General features: G+C 46.1%; 1 protein-coding gene and 1 long non-coding RNA gene across 2 annotated transcripts in view; both read right to left on the reverse strand.

The window, feature by feature from the left end:
* The window catches only part of LOC144115943 (uncharacterized), a 457,564-nt gene that overhangs the window by 118,830 nt on the left and 322,882 nt on the right, over positions 1-15,852 (reverse strand). The window lies entirely within an intron of this gene.
* On the reverse strand, positions 1,440-6,128 carry LOC144115936 (uncharacterized). The gene is made up of 2 exons (XR_013311618.1): positions 5,131-6,128; positions 1,440-2,751 (listed from the first exon to the last, which is right to left on the reverse strand). It is a non-coding gene; the product is annotated as an uncharacterized LOC144115936 (long non-coding RNA).

The following is a 15,852-nucleotide window of genomic DNA, read 5'->3' on the forward strand; positions in this document are numbered from 1 at the left end:
CTTCAAATGCTTCGCCCTCCTTGCACTTGTGCAGTGCAAGGAAGCGATGTGGCAGCTGACTGTCTTAGTGAGTGCCTTGCTTTTCATGCTGCCTTCTCCGCACTTCGGCCGCTCGTATGTTAGCGCATCGTAGTAGTAATTGAATCAAAGCAGTTTAAAGTCGTGAATTGACACATGGGTTGCGAGGGACGCCGTATTGGAGGGCTTCGGATTAGTTTACACCGCCCGGGGTTTTTATAGCATGTGCCAACATCGCACACACCACACCGCAGTAAGTGACTGCTGCTGCATCCTAGTTTTTCATGTTGCGTGCTGCCATGTTTGGCCCGTTTAAATGTTTGCGCACCTACGGTTAGTCATTAAACATTATACGAACCAGAATTCGTCAGAATTTTAACTTTGGCAGCTGGGGAAACGTGTCGCATGGTGTTGTATTTGTAATTCTAGGAGGAGACATTTCTGCTGTTCGCGATTTTGAGAGCTATCAACTGGCAACATATCAAAAAGGTTTTAATGTATTCATAGTCTAGGGAAGTGGCACAAACGGGCCAGGATGTGATGCGAGAGAGGTGTTGCTAGTGCTGTTGCCACTTGCATGGTGTGAACAGGTGTAATATGATGTGACGACGCAGACAATTCTCATGTCTGCGGGTGGTGGTGGGTCCATCACACCTAACACTAAAACAAACCGTGCTTTCCCTTTTTGCCTCAGTGGAAGTCGGACTGAGGGAATTTCTCACTACTTTTGCAAATTCCCTAAATGTATGCTTCGTTTCTTTTGCTTCATCTAAGTGCAGAACAGTTTTGGATAATTCTGTAGCTTGCGGTAACTGCGTAATAACCAGAGGTGTGATGCCTGGCATCACATATTGCTTTTTCTCCATCTCCAAGCTTCTTTTCCCTTAGAGTTGTTCCTTTTTATAAGCACATTTTTCTTCCATTTGCATATTCAGGGGTACCCTGTAGGCAACCAAGGTATGGCTTTGGCACGAACGAATGCCTCAGTCAAACCAGTTCGTGTTTTTTAATTGTCTTGGTACCGATTAAAACTTTTTACAACTTTGTGTTTTCTTTGCATGTTGGTTTCCGTTTTGTTTCAGAGGATTCCAAAACTTCGTCCTGCTGTTTTATCGTGTTTTACCTTTCTATTCTTTTCTCCTTTTGGCTATGGTAATTTTGTGGCTGTATACTTGGTCTTGCATGGTGTTTTGTAGCCGCTATGTGATATTACTGCTTCATGTTTTTCCCTTTCTGTGGATATATACATTTCTGCATACACTGTTTTATTTTAACCCAACTGTGGTTTCATTGTGCTATCTGTGCCGAATACATGATAGTCGCTTCTTTGCAGAGTGCTTACAACATGACTACCTTGCCAGGACCTCCCTGTCAGGTACCTGTTTTTGGTAGTATCAAATAAAGGAAGACATGACCACGTATTTTTGTTGTATTATTTATGTGCACAAATCCAGGTTTGGATGTCCACAATAGGACAGAGAAGACAGGAGCACAATTCTGTTTCCTTAGCAGCACAGTACCCCAATTTCCAGTTCGGCTGAGAAGTGTTAGTGTAAACTTAATGAAAACACAAGCCCAGGGAGAATTGCGAGCCGGTAATTCATGTAGACAGCAAACATGCCGTCCCGCAGGACCAACAGCATCAAGTATTCTGACGCCTGTTTTCAAAAAGTTGCTCCCGTTACAACTCGGTGGGATTATTGTGAGAACAGAATCGTGCTTCCCAACCACATGATCACTTCACAAGAATACTTCTGCACACTGCAACCCTGCATTACAGGTGTGAATGGAGCACATATGCACAGGTGTTTTTCTTGCAGATATACTATTGTGCTGTTATTTTGATGACCAGCAAGCAGTTCTGCAGTTATTCTTTTACCTTTATTTGAACTCTTTGTTGCAACACACAGAAGAGAAACTCTTCCATGTTGTAGTGAGTTAGTGGCCACCTTATTTTTATTTTGAGGCCTAAATGGCGACAGAAGTGTTTGAAGAAACAGGAACACCTCATCGTGCAAACGGATGAAATGGCTGCACCAGGTATTTTTGTAGAAACTTTTCTACACACATGCGCTTATATATGCATACACACAACATGGTGTTTCAAATTATTGAAAACGGATTTTTATTTGAGAAGCTGACCTGTCATGTTTTTACCTGCATTGATCAACTGAAAGAGGAATGTACCTTTCCTCAATCTAATTGCTTTTTTCATTCACCTCTCTTCCACCCCATTCGTCAATGGAATCAGCTGCCTGGTACCATTGCATGTGCCATTGATCATGATAAATTTGAAGCCAATCTGAAATGTTACCTCCAGCTATAGTCTTGACCCTTTCATTTTTCTGTACCTTTTGTGCAAACAATGCACTCAAATGAACATGACTGTCTACTGCTATCTACCTTTGTATTAAAGTGATAGCGTTAATGGCCCCCTTCTCCAGAACATCTGGTGTCAGCATTGTGAGCAAAAAAAAAACAGGCATGGCTCTAGCAGGTGGTCCCTACATAGCAACCTAGGAGGTAGGTGGGCCACGTGACCATGCAATGTCATTACAACCTGCCCATTGGATAGTGAGCACACTGCCCACCGTGGCAGGTGGCAGTTAAATGAATGATTGGTCGCTCGGGAAGAGCAAGTGGGGCCGCAGAAGGCCCATCACTGGGGGAACCTGCCATCGCAGGGCAGTGGCGCATCGCTGCACCAGGAGCGGTATGATGACTCCCAGGGATCTATGAATGTAGAGAATGACCTTCTGTATATATGAGAATTAACTCATTACGCTGTTTGAGGCTAAAGCTGAACATAAAATCTTATACGCAATTTGTTTCTCTACTTCCGGTATTCAGTGTGTTCCAGTTTATACCAGCAAGGTTCAGGTCACCAGCCATGATAATTTTACTTCCAAACGAGCTTGAGCATATATTAGAGCCAAGATATGTTCCTCCAAAATTCTAAATTGTGTAGATGGTATCCACACGTAAGAGACATTCTTGCAGATGCAGCTTGCACCACACAGCTTCAACACCAGGAACATCTGCCATTACAGAGGAAGATAAGCTTTGTTTAAAAGATGCAACGGCCCCTTCCCTTGACTCTACTTGTCTGCACACAATCACATACCTGAGTGGAACAGCTGCAGTCTTGCTTGCATGGCAAAACGGCATCCTACTTTGTCATGCATCGTACTAACCTTCCCCTAGCTGAACCACATTGTGCATCCCGTCGTCTTTATAAAGACCGCGGCTTTAGGCACTTACTTGGTCGAACCACAGCTGTTAATTTGACTGACCTCCTGCAAGCCATAAGCTGCTGGAATGATATTTCTGATCACACCGATTCATGACCCTGCAGTCTTAAAGTGCTGCTATGCTTTTCTTGGTTTATTATGCGCTGTATTGTACTTTCTTAGCCATGTTTTAAATGTTCCTATAAACAGGAGAAATATAATGTCTTGTGTACTATTCTCCAAAGCCTTATATTGTACTACATATGGTTTTCTGTGCCATGTGCAGTTCTGTAACTTCCTTGAAAAAAAAAAAATATGGACATATGATTGCAATAGTGGGTAATACGAAATTTGAGTGCAGCTCTTCAAACGCCACTTGCCACTGCTGGCAGGCGACGTGTTATGCTGCTAGCCACCTTCCGGTTGCCCATTCCTCCACTCTCTCCCTGGCAGGTGGCGTTTCGCTCTGCTACTACCTGCCATGCCAAGGGTGGAGGATTGGGCAATCAGTTACGCAGACTGTGCCAAAGACGCTGAATGCAGGAACATGCACTCAAGAGCTTCTCTCTAAAAAAGTGATGTCCTACATGTATGCCGCTTTTTTCTGTCCTTCGCCTTCTGTATATGCCCTCCTCACGAAATACTCCTATTTGAAACACATATGTGAGTGTTTTGACTAAATGAATCTCCTGTTGAGAATTTATCAGGGAAGGGCAATGGTTTGGTTTATGGGGGTTTAACGCCCCAAAGCGACTCAGGCTATGAGAGACGTCGTAGTGAAGGGCTCCGGAAATTTCGACCACCTGGGGTTCTTTAACGTGCACTGACATCGCACAGCACATGGGCCTCCAGAATTTCGCCTCCATCGAAACTCGACCGCCGGGGTCGAACCCGCGTCTTTCGGGCCAGCAGCTGAGCGCCATAACCACTCAGCCACTGCGGCGGCCGGGGAAGGGCAACGATTGCTTTGGCTAGGTGCACAGCAATTTATAGCACAGTTACAGCATAGAAGTTCAATGCATGAGGAATTAAATGGCGAGGCAGTACAAGCAACATCAGCCCCGATCCATTTGCGGTCTAACCAATAAACAAGTTTCAGATTACGCAATGGAAGGTGGTGGAAACACCCATGGTTGTATTAGCACAGTTGTAATTGCTGTGCATTTTTCAAATGACAACGTATGTGATCCCCACGCATAGCAACGCTTGAAAGAGTGAAAACTTAGCTGTGCAGTCGATATGACAGTAGAACGTCTTGGTACACTTAAATATTGGCACCTCATAAACATTAGCCCAAAACAGCCCATTAATGTCTTTGCAAAACCATGTTGACTGAGCCCATGATGTCATCTAGGAATGTCTGAGACAGAAAGGTGCTGCGGTAAGTGTATACAGACATCATAAGCGCAAGGTGATACCTAGCTTTGTACTTTGGTTCGTAGCGCTTTTCACTTTTATTTGCCGGCGAGAATTACATGGGTAGTGGGGCCTCGTTAGGCTAAGGCTTGCTGCCTTTGACTTGGCCGTCGAAGACCATGCTCTGTGCAGTATTGAAAACAAAAAATGCCCTATTTTTAAACCTAAAAACTAGCAGGCCTACCAATATCCCGAACTCTCCGCGATATCCTGGCGTGATCGTTCACGCTGCGTACTGGTGAACGACCCTACAGTTTCGCTGTGGCACTATTATAGATTGAAGCGGAACTGAACGCCGGGAATTCACATCCACATAACTTCCAGTGCAAAGTAGCAGGCACCCGTGACAGGCAAGGCGAAAGACTCACTGCACAGTTCTTTAACTGACAACCCTTTCAGTGCAAAGTAGCATGCAGACGCGGCAGGCAAGACGAAAGGCTAACATCCAATGCTTAGTGTAACTCACCGGACCTGACGTTTGAAATTAATGAACACCAGTTCCGTCAAAGGCTTGTATTTCTTGTGCTGCTCATCTTCCACCATTTCAAAAACAGCCTGCTGGTACTTAATGCAAGTAAAAGCAAAGCTTTCCTCCGCTCTTGCGCTCGTTGCTCACGCACTTGCTTACCACGGAAGGCCAGCTACGAAACTTCTGTGCCACATTTAAAACAATAGCACGCATTGATTCACTTGGTATACCTGAAACGTTCGCTTGCCTTTCGTATGCTGGCGTCTTGCGAACTATTCGCGATGTTTTGAAATGTAACGCAAGCACAATGGAGGCGGCCATCTGGATGGATGGATGGATGGATACGGCTGAACCCTTTACATCGGGCGGTGGCTCAAGCCACCTACCCATGTCTTGTGAAATTTTACTCCTGTCTTGCTTTTAGCCACCAATCAGATAACCTTCGCTTGGTTACTTCTAACCTCTTAAAATCCACTTTCCCTTCACTATCCCTAAACCCCAATGCCTTGGGTAAGTCAGCCCCGCTGCCTTCCACTGTAGGGTGAAGCCCTTTACAGAAAAGTATCAAGTGTTCAGCCGTTTCCTCCTCCTCTCCGCACGCAATGCACAAAGTGTCTATCTCCTGGTACCTGACTCTATACTTCTTAGTCCGCAAAACTCCAGTCCTGGCCTCAAACAACAAAGAACTTCCCCTACAATTATCATAGATATTTTCTTTGACAATTTCCTGTTTAAAGGTCCGGTATGTTTCTAGTGCCGATTTCGTCAGCATCCCTGTTTTCCACAAAGCTCTCTCTGTTCCTTTAACCTTTTTCTTAACCGATAATTGCTGATTTGCCCCCTTACTGCTGTCCAGATATTTGCTTGTCAATTTTCTAGTTCGCTTTCTCCATTTCGTGTCAACATTCTTTATATACAGGTATCTGAAAACTTTCCTAGCCCACCGCTTTTCCTCCATCCTTCTCAATCGTTCCTCAAATGCTATCTTACTGCTAGCCTCTCTGCTCTCGAAAGACGCCCATCCCATATCACCCTGTACCCCCTGGTCCCCTAGCGGTCGACGCAAGCACTGCCATAGCAAGCTTATTTGAAAACAAAACAAAAAAATCATGTCAAAATGCATGCCAGCACTATTACATCCTCACATTTTAGTTTTGGCAACACTTAATAACGTACACACCCCAAGTAGCCAAGATTTCACTACTATATAAATGGTTTTCGCGTTTGTAAGTTCGTAAACAAATTTGGCTGCTGATGATGATACTAGCCAAACAGCGCTTTTGGCATAAATGGCGCGCCGTTTGAAAACGTTTGCGCCGTGTTTGGGCCAGTGCAGACGACAGGTGCCGCGCAGCATTTGAAAAAGTGCTGACACAGATAATTCATGTCGCAGTGGTTTTTATAAGGCAGCGCGGCAAGCGAAACGCGCAGTGTTCGACACGGCGCCGGTCCTGTCTACCTCGTTCCTTTTGTGTCGTGTCTTTTGCGCAAAAAACCCAGAATGCTGAGGCGCCATCTTTCGATGCTTCTCCTATCCCCATGCTCGCGAAAGGCGCCCTTCCAAATTATTCAAAAGGAAGTGCTCTGGGGCTAAATGGCGGTGTCGACAGAGCGAAAAATGCTCGACAAAACCATGTATACATTACCAAAAGCCGGCCTAAGGTGCACAAATTGTCATCAAAGCAGTACAGACACATTTCGGCTGTACGTTCTGTGTAAGCACGAGAGTAGTGAATATAAACTGCCATGTAGAATATGATTACGTCTAGTAAATAATTGCAATGAATTTCTTATTCTCGTTCCGCTGTCTAGCATCCGAATAGCAAAATGGACTAGTGCAATTATGTACACATTACGTAAGCTTACAAAACCAATTAGAATTACAAGATTTTTAGTAGGCATGGACGAAAGTGGTATTCCATATCTACTTGTGTGCTAATTAAGCACCGTTACAAACAAGAGAACACTCAACTGAAGGTTTAATGTCCATGCTCCTTCAGAACTTTATTTTCGTAGCAAATGGTTCAATGTTTGCTGCCACATCGCCAAGGCAGTCCTTCGATGTGGTGTAATGTATGCTGAACGAAATCTAGGTCCATAGTTTGAAACCCTGGCAACAAATGTAACGTTTAAAATGGCTCCAGCCATACGTGTGGCATACCTGTGTCGTGCTCAATTTTATGCATATGGACAGTTTACTTCACTTTGCGTGAGTGATATATGTGCATAAAAACAAATCAATAGCCTCCATTATATTTATACCCAGTGGTGTTGTCATCAATATCGGCAGCTTCTCGGCACTACAGCTATGTTACACAGTGAAGTTATTTCGTTGTATTGTGCAGGCACCGATTTAAGCATGCAGTCCTGATTGACCTCCTTCTAAATAACTGGTTCTGACCTCCTCAGGCATTTAATAGTGCATAGCACTTTGCCTTGAAATTCTTCCTCCTTCTCATTACCTTTTCCTATTCCTGGTTTCTCTTCCAACCTGGCTGTGGAGGATGCACGCATATCTTCACGGTCATCCCCCGTTAAACCTTTCCCTTCACCTGTTGTTTTTGAAAACATCTACACTCCCATTCCTGTATATTAACCTGACATTCACTGCCAAATTTCACGACGCACAATAAATGAGTGCAAGTGTGCATTTACGCAACTTTTAGTAGGCCGTTCCATTTTCCTGCAACTAACGCCCCACTGCACTGCACTCTGCACACTGGCGCAGAGAAAAGCAGGCACTTCAAAACCTTTAGCCTGATAAATCGAGGTGCCTTTCCTTATCAGGCAAATTAAAGGATGGTAATGGTGCTCAGTCGAAAAAAAGAGCCACCTCATGAATGCCTAGACAGAGCCACCCTGGAAGTGATGAGTGAAAAATGTAGTCCTGAAGACAGTGCATGGCTCAGCACATTAAAAATTGTTTATGAAACAACAATTTTCTTTCATTTGCAACATTTTTGTGTTGCGCCCCGTTAGATTTCATTTATTCCACCTGGCAGGTGCTGCATGACGAATTGTACAAATGAAAAGTAATGTAGCAGGAATGAATACAACATATGGTTTCTGAATTAAACACTTAGAACTTTTACAAAAGCACACATACAACCAAGAACTGGGGGCACAGCTACACACTCCAAACATTGGGCAGTACAGACAAAATATAAATAAACACATCATCACACATATCAATATGTGCTGCCAAATGGTCACAAACAGTTTCGCTGAACATGGAGAAGTGTGAATGCCTTTACAATGAGAGCCGCAAGCGATTGCATAAAAGGATCATTTGAAATTTGTTCAGCGCATAAAGCTGCACTGAACATAATTTCAAGTTGACATGTATAAGGGTGCTTCCAGTGGTAGTAGTGGTGGGCTTGAAGAGTTATGCTAATGAAGCAAGCTAAAGTGTTGACAAAAATTTCAAATGGCTCTACAGGAATGTCATGTGTAATTCTGTTGTGCTGGGTACCCATTGTGAACAGTGCTTAAAGTGGGCAGTCTTGTATTGCATTCATTCAGTGAAATATCTCAGGCATTCTTGAATTCTTGAGGGATTAACTGTAGTGATGAGGCCAATATCATGTGTGGGTAGAAAAGTTAATGAGGGTGATTTGCGTAAGTTTTGCGTATAGTGTAATGCTCTTGACACCGTTTCACAGACGTTTATATTATGTGGAGTAATGTATACCACCTGCACAACAAGGTTATGTGCAGTTGTGCGTTGTGGCCTGTTTGACAGCCTGCAACTAGCAACACAAAAGGCAGCCCACACCTCAACTTGCTTCAGTATTGCCATTATCATAAGCACCAGTTCAAAGCTATGTCATGGAGCAATCATGGCTGTGAACTGAGCCAATATAAACAAGGACAGATGCATGAGAAACACATCTAAATAGTTATAAGGATCCTTGTCTTGCTACCCTGGTATTACAACAGTGTATGGGAAATCAACTTCGAGCACTCATGGAAAAAGAAAAGTGATTTCCAATTAGATGTGTAACGAGCCATTTGCCAATCATCCCACCATATAAATGCGGCATTTCAGTCATTTTAAAGGTTGACACGGTCATCAAGGATAGCAATAACATCACAGAACTGTCCACAAAAAAAAAGGAGCATGCAGAATACAATGTTAGCATGTAGATCATAACATAGATTGCCAAAAGCAAAAGTCTATGAATGCTGTTCATGCACTGTCTGTCTTCGATACTTGAGAAAAGCTATCGGCTCAACCACAAGAATATTCACTTCTATTCTCTTTCCGCACAAATACAGTAATATTTGGGTACTAAACCTTGAGGTTTGTATTTAAACATTCAGTAAACTTTTTCCGGAGCTAATTTGAGAACCTTTTCTTTTTTGTTGAGAATGCTACTTCTGACAGAACTGTCAGTTTTTTTTGGTGATCTATATGTGCAGTCACAACTGACGTGCAGTTCATCTTGGCTTCTTTGTTAGTGCCAGTGGTTGATTTACATGTAATTAATGCACATTTCACAGTATTCATTTATACAGCAGTGCTTACAAAATGAAATGCTATCATCATAGGGTATGCAGCAGTGCAAGAGTCAAGCGATCAGGCCTTGATGCGAAACGATAAATCCAACTTAGTTTCTAAAATCTTCGGGGTGGAAAAAACAATGAGTCAAAGCAACAGGCAAACTATGCACATGTACAGTTGCCACACATGTGCAAGTGCAACGTTTTTCTTTGTCTAGTCGCCTCCCCTTCCTGATCAGTTTTTCTGGTTGTTATCAGTTCATAACTATTTCTTGCTTCCCGCTCACTGCTGAATCCGTGTACCCATCCAGGTCTTCTATGTGTGCATTCATGTCGCCTAATATAATTATCTCGCCCTGTCCTCCTAGCTCATCAATGTCGCTTGCAATACATTCTAACATTTTCCTGTTTTCCTCTTTGGCATTAGCCCCTGTCCACAGGTATACAAAGCCAAGGAGTGTTTGCTTGCCTGCCACTGTTCCTTTTAGCCATAAATGTTCCCTGCATCCCAGTCTAACCCTTTGAAAATTCATACTTTTATGAATGAATGCCCCAATTCCACCTCCCTTTCTGCTGCCCTCTGTTCTATTGCAATATTCCCATGCGTAGTCTGGGTTACAGGGTGGTTGCTCCATGTCTCTAAGATGTGTTTCCACTAAACCATATACCATTAATTCCTCCTGCCTTAACTGTTCTTCTATTTCCTCCCATTTCAGTCTATTCCTGCCACCTTGCATGTTAATGAAACCTATATGTGAATTAACTTGGCCCTGGCGCTTGCGTCTCTTTCTTCCCATAGGGTTCCATTGTCCCTTTGATCCTAATTCTTCCTTCTCTACACTGGTTCCTTCAGAGCTCTGGGTCCCCCCAAAAAAGCTGTTGCCTGGCGACCTATCCTACTACCCACCCTCTTGCCAGTGGCACCACCGTAGCTTGGATGCCATCCTGTGCAAAAGGGTGGGGCCTAACCTTGTACACTTCCCTGTTGACCTTGACCAAGCATTCACCTGCGGCGCCATCTACATCTATCTCGTACGTGGTTTCAAGCGTTGGCCGCCACGCGTCGTCACCTACTACGGCTCCTGCTGCACATATTCATCATCATATTCCAAGACTATCCCCATTTCAAAGAAGAGCTGAAGCGCTTCCTGTCTGCATTTGACCTGAGCATTGAGAGCCTTTTCCAGGGCATATTGCACGTCAATCATGGCAATCATGAGGAATGGGTGGACAGCCTGCTGCAGGCGCAGCAGCAGGCCAGTGCTGAACTGCGGCCGCTTCTGGGCGCCCTGTGGGACCCCACCGTGCGCCTGCTGCTCCAGTGCCAACTCCTGTTGGCCCTCCGCTGCCTCGACCACCTGCAGGTGGCCTCCACGCCCGAGCAGATGACCCTGCAGCTGGCCAGCTGTCCAGACATCGACGACCTTGGGTTGGTCCGCAAGCACGGTCACCTGTCCACCCTGGAGCAGCTACTGGGATGCGTTAGGGCACTGGCCAGAAAATCGAACGTGCGGGAAACCCATGAGCAGCTGCTTCTGCAAGTGCCGCTGTCTGCCGCGGAGGAAGAGCAGCTGGTCAGATTCTGCTGCGAGCTGGCGCTGGCCGAGCCCAACTGGATGTGCCACATTGTGCTGCACTTTCTGCCGTCTGGGCGTCCCCGTGCTGCTGACCGGGTGCCTTCAGGAGCTGTTTCGAGAGGGAAGGACGCAGCGGTCATTCCTTCCCGAGGCGCGGCAGAAAACGTTCGCTACCCTGGAACTCGGGCCGAGCTTCATGCCATCGATGCCACTGCCAGCATCGCAGCAGAATGTAGCAGCACGAAGGCGAAGGTGCAGCAGTGCAGTACCTGGGGACCGTGCTCACTCGTGTGCCTCACGAGGGCACCACGCCCCACCTGACAACACAGGTGGCTTCTGTGAGGGTCACTATAGATGCTAAAGAGGCCTCAAATCTTCCCGCAATGTCTAATGCTCCCAACAGGGTGGCCGAGAGTGAATCGTGTGCCTCAATGTCTACTCCGACTGTTCGCTACTACACCCCGCAAAGTCGGCTGGAGGAGGAATCAGTATCCTGTGCGCGCCTGCAGTCCCTTTGTGGGAGGGCCATCCATGACGGACCACCTCCGCGGCACAGCCATCAAGCACACCTGTCTGCATCTTCAAGCAGCGACCCGTGGACCTCCCATCTATTGTTTCCCCGCCAGTTCTTCCCAGGGGCTCCGGAGAGCATGCTGACACCTGTCCAACGCCTACAGAACTCGGCGAGGACGTCCAGTAGAGCTATCAGTTCGGAGGCTCAGATTTTCCATGTCAGACTCAAACAGTATGGAAGCTAGCCGTGACCTTCACTCCGCTGTCCAGATCCTAGGAGGTCCTCCATGCTGTCTCCGCCTGAGGAGTCGGCAAGAGGCGAAGAGGAGAAGAGGAGGCAAGCCATTCAAAGGAGACAAATATCCAGTGATCAATCCAGCCAGTTCGCGACTCTCAAGCACAGGGACAGCAACGAAACTGGCGCCGATCTACAAGACAGCGCTCCGGGAGCAGTTTGCTCTCTAGAGCCGACGCCACAGCAGCCTGGTCCCAGTGTGCAGCCCAGAAGTGCCGACTGGGATACAGATGTGGACAAGGCAACGGGACCAGGAGCTGGTCAGAAATCTTCCCCCGAGCGCAAGGTGCTGCTGCCAGATTTCCCGATTCAAGAGGCTAACAGGTGCCTGCACTCGCTCACTGCAGACAAGTTAGCTGTTGCCGAGCCTGCACGCTCAGCCAGGAGCCAAGGAGTCACTGTCTCAGCCAGCGCCTGCAGCTGCAGCACCACACCTTGCAGAATGTGTGGAGACGTCGGATGAACAGGACCTGGATGGAACACTTATATAGGACAGCTATGAGGACACTCTTCCTGGAAACGAGTTGGCCACATTGCCCACCACATGGAGCAGATTTGAGCAGAGGCCTTGTGCTGACGGCACCTGAGGAAGAGAAGGCAGTACCCAGGTCAGCTGGTGCTGCACGCGTTGGGATTGTACAGTTCAGCACTGCACAGTTTGACACTGCATAGTTCGGCACTACACAGTTCAGCATTGCACAGTTCAGCATTCCACACGTTAGGTCTTCACACGCCGGCGCTCCACACGTCGCTACCGCGAACTTCAGCACCGCACTTACCTACTTCAACAAGAAGGATTTTGGTTTCTTCCAAGATGTGTTATACCATGCTGCAACTTTTAGAGGACTTATGGACCAGCAATGTACTGGTAGAAGAATGTTGCCAGTGTTCCATCAAAGCTAACTTCTAATAGCAGTTTAAATTTTAAAAGCACTAAGGTGACACTATACCATATGTATACTATTGTTTTCTTTCTCTTAAGGTTTGTTTACAGTTCTCAGAGTATTAATTAATGTGTAATTCTGTATACTGTATGTTTGCTATATGCCATGTGTACAGGGGGCTTGGGTTCCATTCAAGCTAAAATAGTTTGCTTTTTGCCCGAGCCTGCCTACATCTTTAGGGTGTAAATAAAAGTGAAATGAAAAAAAAAAGGGTCTTGCTGCCATTATCTAAGGACCAAACTGAGTTCCAGCTTGAGTGCAGTGTAGACATGCAGCCTGCACGCCGGCCTTCAAAGCTCTTCTCTGTAAAAGTTTCACACTGCGAACAAGGTTATAAATGTACTTGCATCTTTTGCTCTAAAACACAAGAACTTGTAAGCACTACTAACTCCTCATAACAAAAAGAAATGAATAATTGATGCACTGTGTTTGTGACAGAACTGCGTGTGTCAGGTTGCTGCTTTGGGAACTGTGCCTCGCCGTTACGTGGCAGACTCAGGGACACCTGGGTTTTAGACATCGGCTTCAGGACAAAAATGATGCCAAACATAGCAGTAGGGCAACAAACATGCCCATGTTTCAGTTACACCCCATTTTCCACAGCCGGTGAGTAAGCAGTGGAGAATTCGCCCTTCGATCGGAAGCAGGCTGCTTGAAGCATAGAGTTGGGGTGGTTGGGAGCATCAATATTGGGGGTAGTGGCATTGAGTGTCATCGCAGCAGGTGCCAAAAAAGCTGTGCGCAGGGTTAGTGAACTGAGCTAGCTGGTTCATTTTTCTTTGAAGAGAAGAGGAGCGCAACAAGCAAGGACAAGAGCTTGTCTTGTCGTCTGTAACTCTGCCCTTGCTCGTAGTGCCGCTTTTCTTTTCAAAGTAGTTAGCGTTTATTTGACACTGATGTCTGCCTGCCTGCTGCACTTGTGAACAGTGCTGGCACCAAAAACACATTCTTACATGCTTTCGTTGTCAGTGCTTGTCGCACCACCACTGCAGTTTGTGATGCCTTTTGCGCCCCATCAAATCATGATGAGATGCTCAGAGTTTTGCTGTTTTTGTGAACTGTACAGGCTTGTTCCAGTGACCACACTTGTCACAAATACATTCTGACAAGAGAGGGGTGGTGTGGTTGACGGTGCGCTTAGTACGCAGGCAGGGACATGGCATTATGGTATTGGTGGAGAAATGTCACCTTCATTGTTTTGCTTTGTTTTTAAGAAATTGCTCCTGCGAGCAACAAGACAAATACTAGGAAGGTGTGCCAATAAAGTTATTTGCCTATTCGTGCATGAAATTAGACCAAATCTGATGTACATATGTAATAAATTCTTTGGCATGTAATGTAATACAATTTCATTTACTACAGCATTAGAACGACAATAAAACACTGTGCCGTGGCCCGCGGCGAATTCATGAATGGCAACTCCTCTGCCCAGATGTCTATTTCTTCTGGTGATTCTAGGAGCATCAACTAATTTATGTGGTCACCCTGCGGGCAAGACGGTGGAAATCGAGTAGTATGCAGTCCTCGGTGTAATATCCGAACACATTTCTTCCAGCACCTCACTCAACTTCAATGTCTTCGAAAGGAGCTTGCAGCGTCGACTACCGTTCGCTGCTGCGGGTGAAGCTTTGGGAAGGCTTCTTCCATGCAAGCCGGTTTCATTCATGGAAGAAGTGACACCGACAACACTGCGCTTTAACGACAAGCCGGCAGTGGCACTTTGGAATAAGCTCTTTCATCCGCGACAAGAGAAGACCTTCCGTTGTTGCCTACGGTCATGCGAACTGCTAGCATGAACACGAGGTTGGCAGGTGCCAGTAACAGCTGAGGACAAGCCGCAGCCACTGCATGTCTTCAGCTGATGTCCCAGTACAACGAGGAAGGCAGGAAAGGCTTCATTAGCCCAGCCAAACAAGGTCAGTTTCGAATGGCGTCATGAATAACTAAGAAAATCACATCCAAATCCCACTGAAAGGGCAAAGCCATGCTGCCGCTCATCATTGCTGGCCAACAGACTTAAGCTCGCATTCGTGAGTTGCTGGGTTTGATCCCCCCAGCGGGTACCCACTGTTTTGTAATATTACAAGATTCCCCGGCCTGGTGCTCGGCTTTCCTGGGGTAAAGTGCTTGGGAAAAGGGGTTGACAGGTCGGCAACTCGTTCCGCTGTCAAACAACTTAAATCCGCCTTGTGCGGTACAGCCCACTTGTGGCCCTTTAATATCCTTAGTCTCTTATGTGCCAATCATCAAGCATAGCATGTCTAGTAAGGCACGAGTGTGCGAGACTGGACACAGGCAGCCCGAAAGCGTTCCGCATCAAACTTTTGAAGCTGGAATTTCACAGTAGCAATCTCTTCTAAGTGCAGGCCAGAAGCTCTCATTCTACCTCATGAAGGTAATAAAGTAAAGGTTCGTTAATTAGAACTTACATTAACTCGAAGTGACGCCCGGGACCCGAAATAGCCCTGTGTATTTCAATGGGCGAAAACTCCCAAAAATTCGAACCAGTCGGCATCCGCTAGGGTTAATTCGAACTAGGAGCCCCTGGTTGACACCACTCCTTGTAGATAGAAGTTGACTATAGCAAGTACAATATGCTGCAAGTTTACTAGAGATGTAAAACAATGAAAGATATAAAAAGCTGAGCTCACGAGGCTGGCAGAGCCCGCGCTCCAGTGCATGCCGAAGCAGGCTTTCACTGCCGGAGCACTAACCTGCGCCGCCGATGCTTCTGCACAAGCCGTTCCAGGTTTTCGTTGTGCCACGGTTGCTGGGTCGCGATCACGTGATGTACACAACACAGCATCAACACAGTATGGCGGTTCAGGCGCCGGCGTCATGCTTTTTGTCGCCACGAGTTATGTGGATAGCAATGTGGAGAAGTTGG

This window comes from Amblyomma americanum, chromosome 1, assembly GCF_052857255.1.
Source record: "Amblyomma americanum isolate KBUSLIRL-KWMA chromosome 1, ASM5285725v1, whole genome shotgun sequence".
In the NCBI taxonomy this organism is placed as follows: domain Eukaryota; kingdom Metazoa; phylum Arthropoda; class Arachnida; order Ixodida; family Ixodidae; genus Amblyomma; species Amblyomma americanum.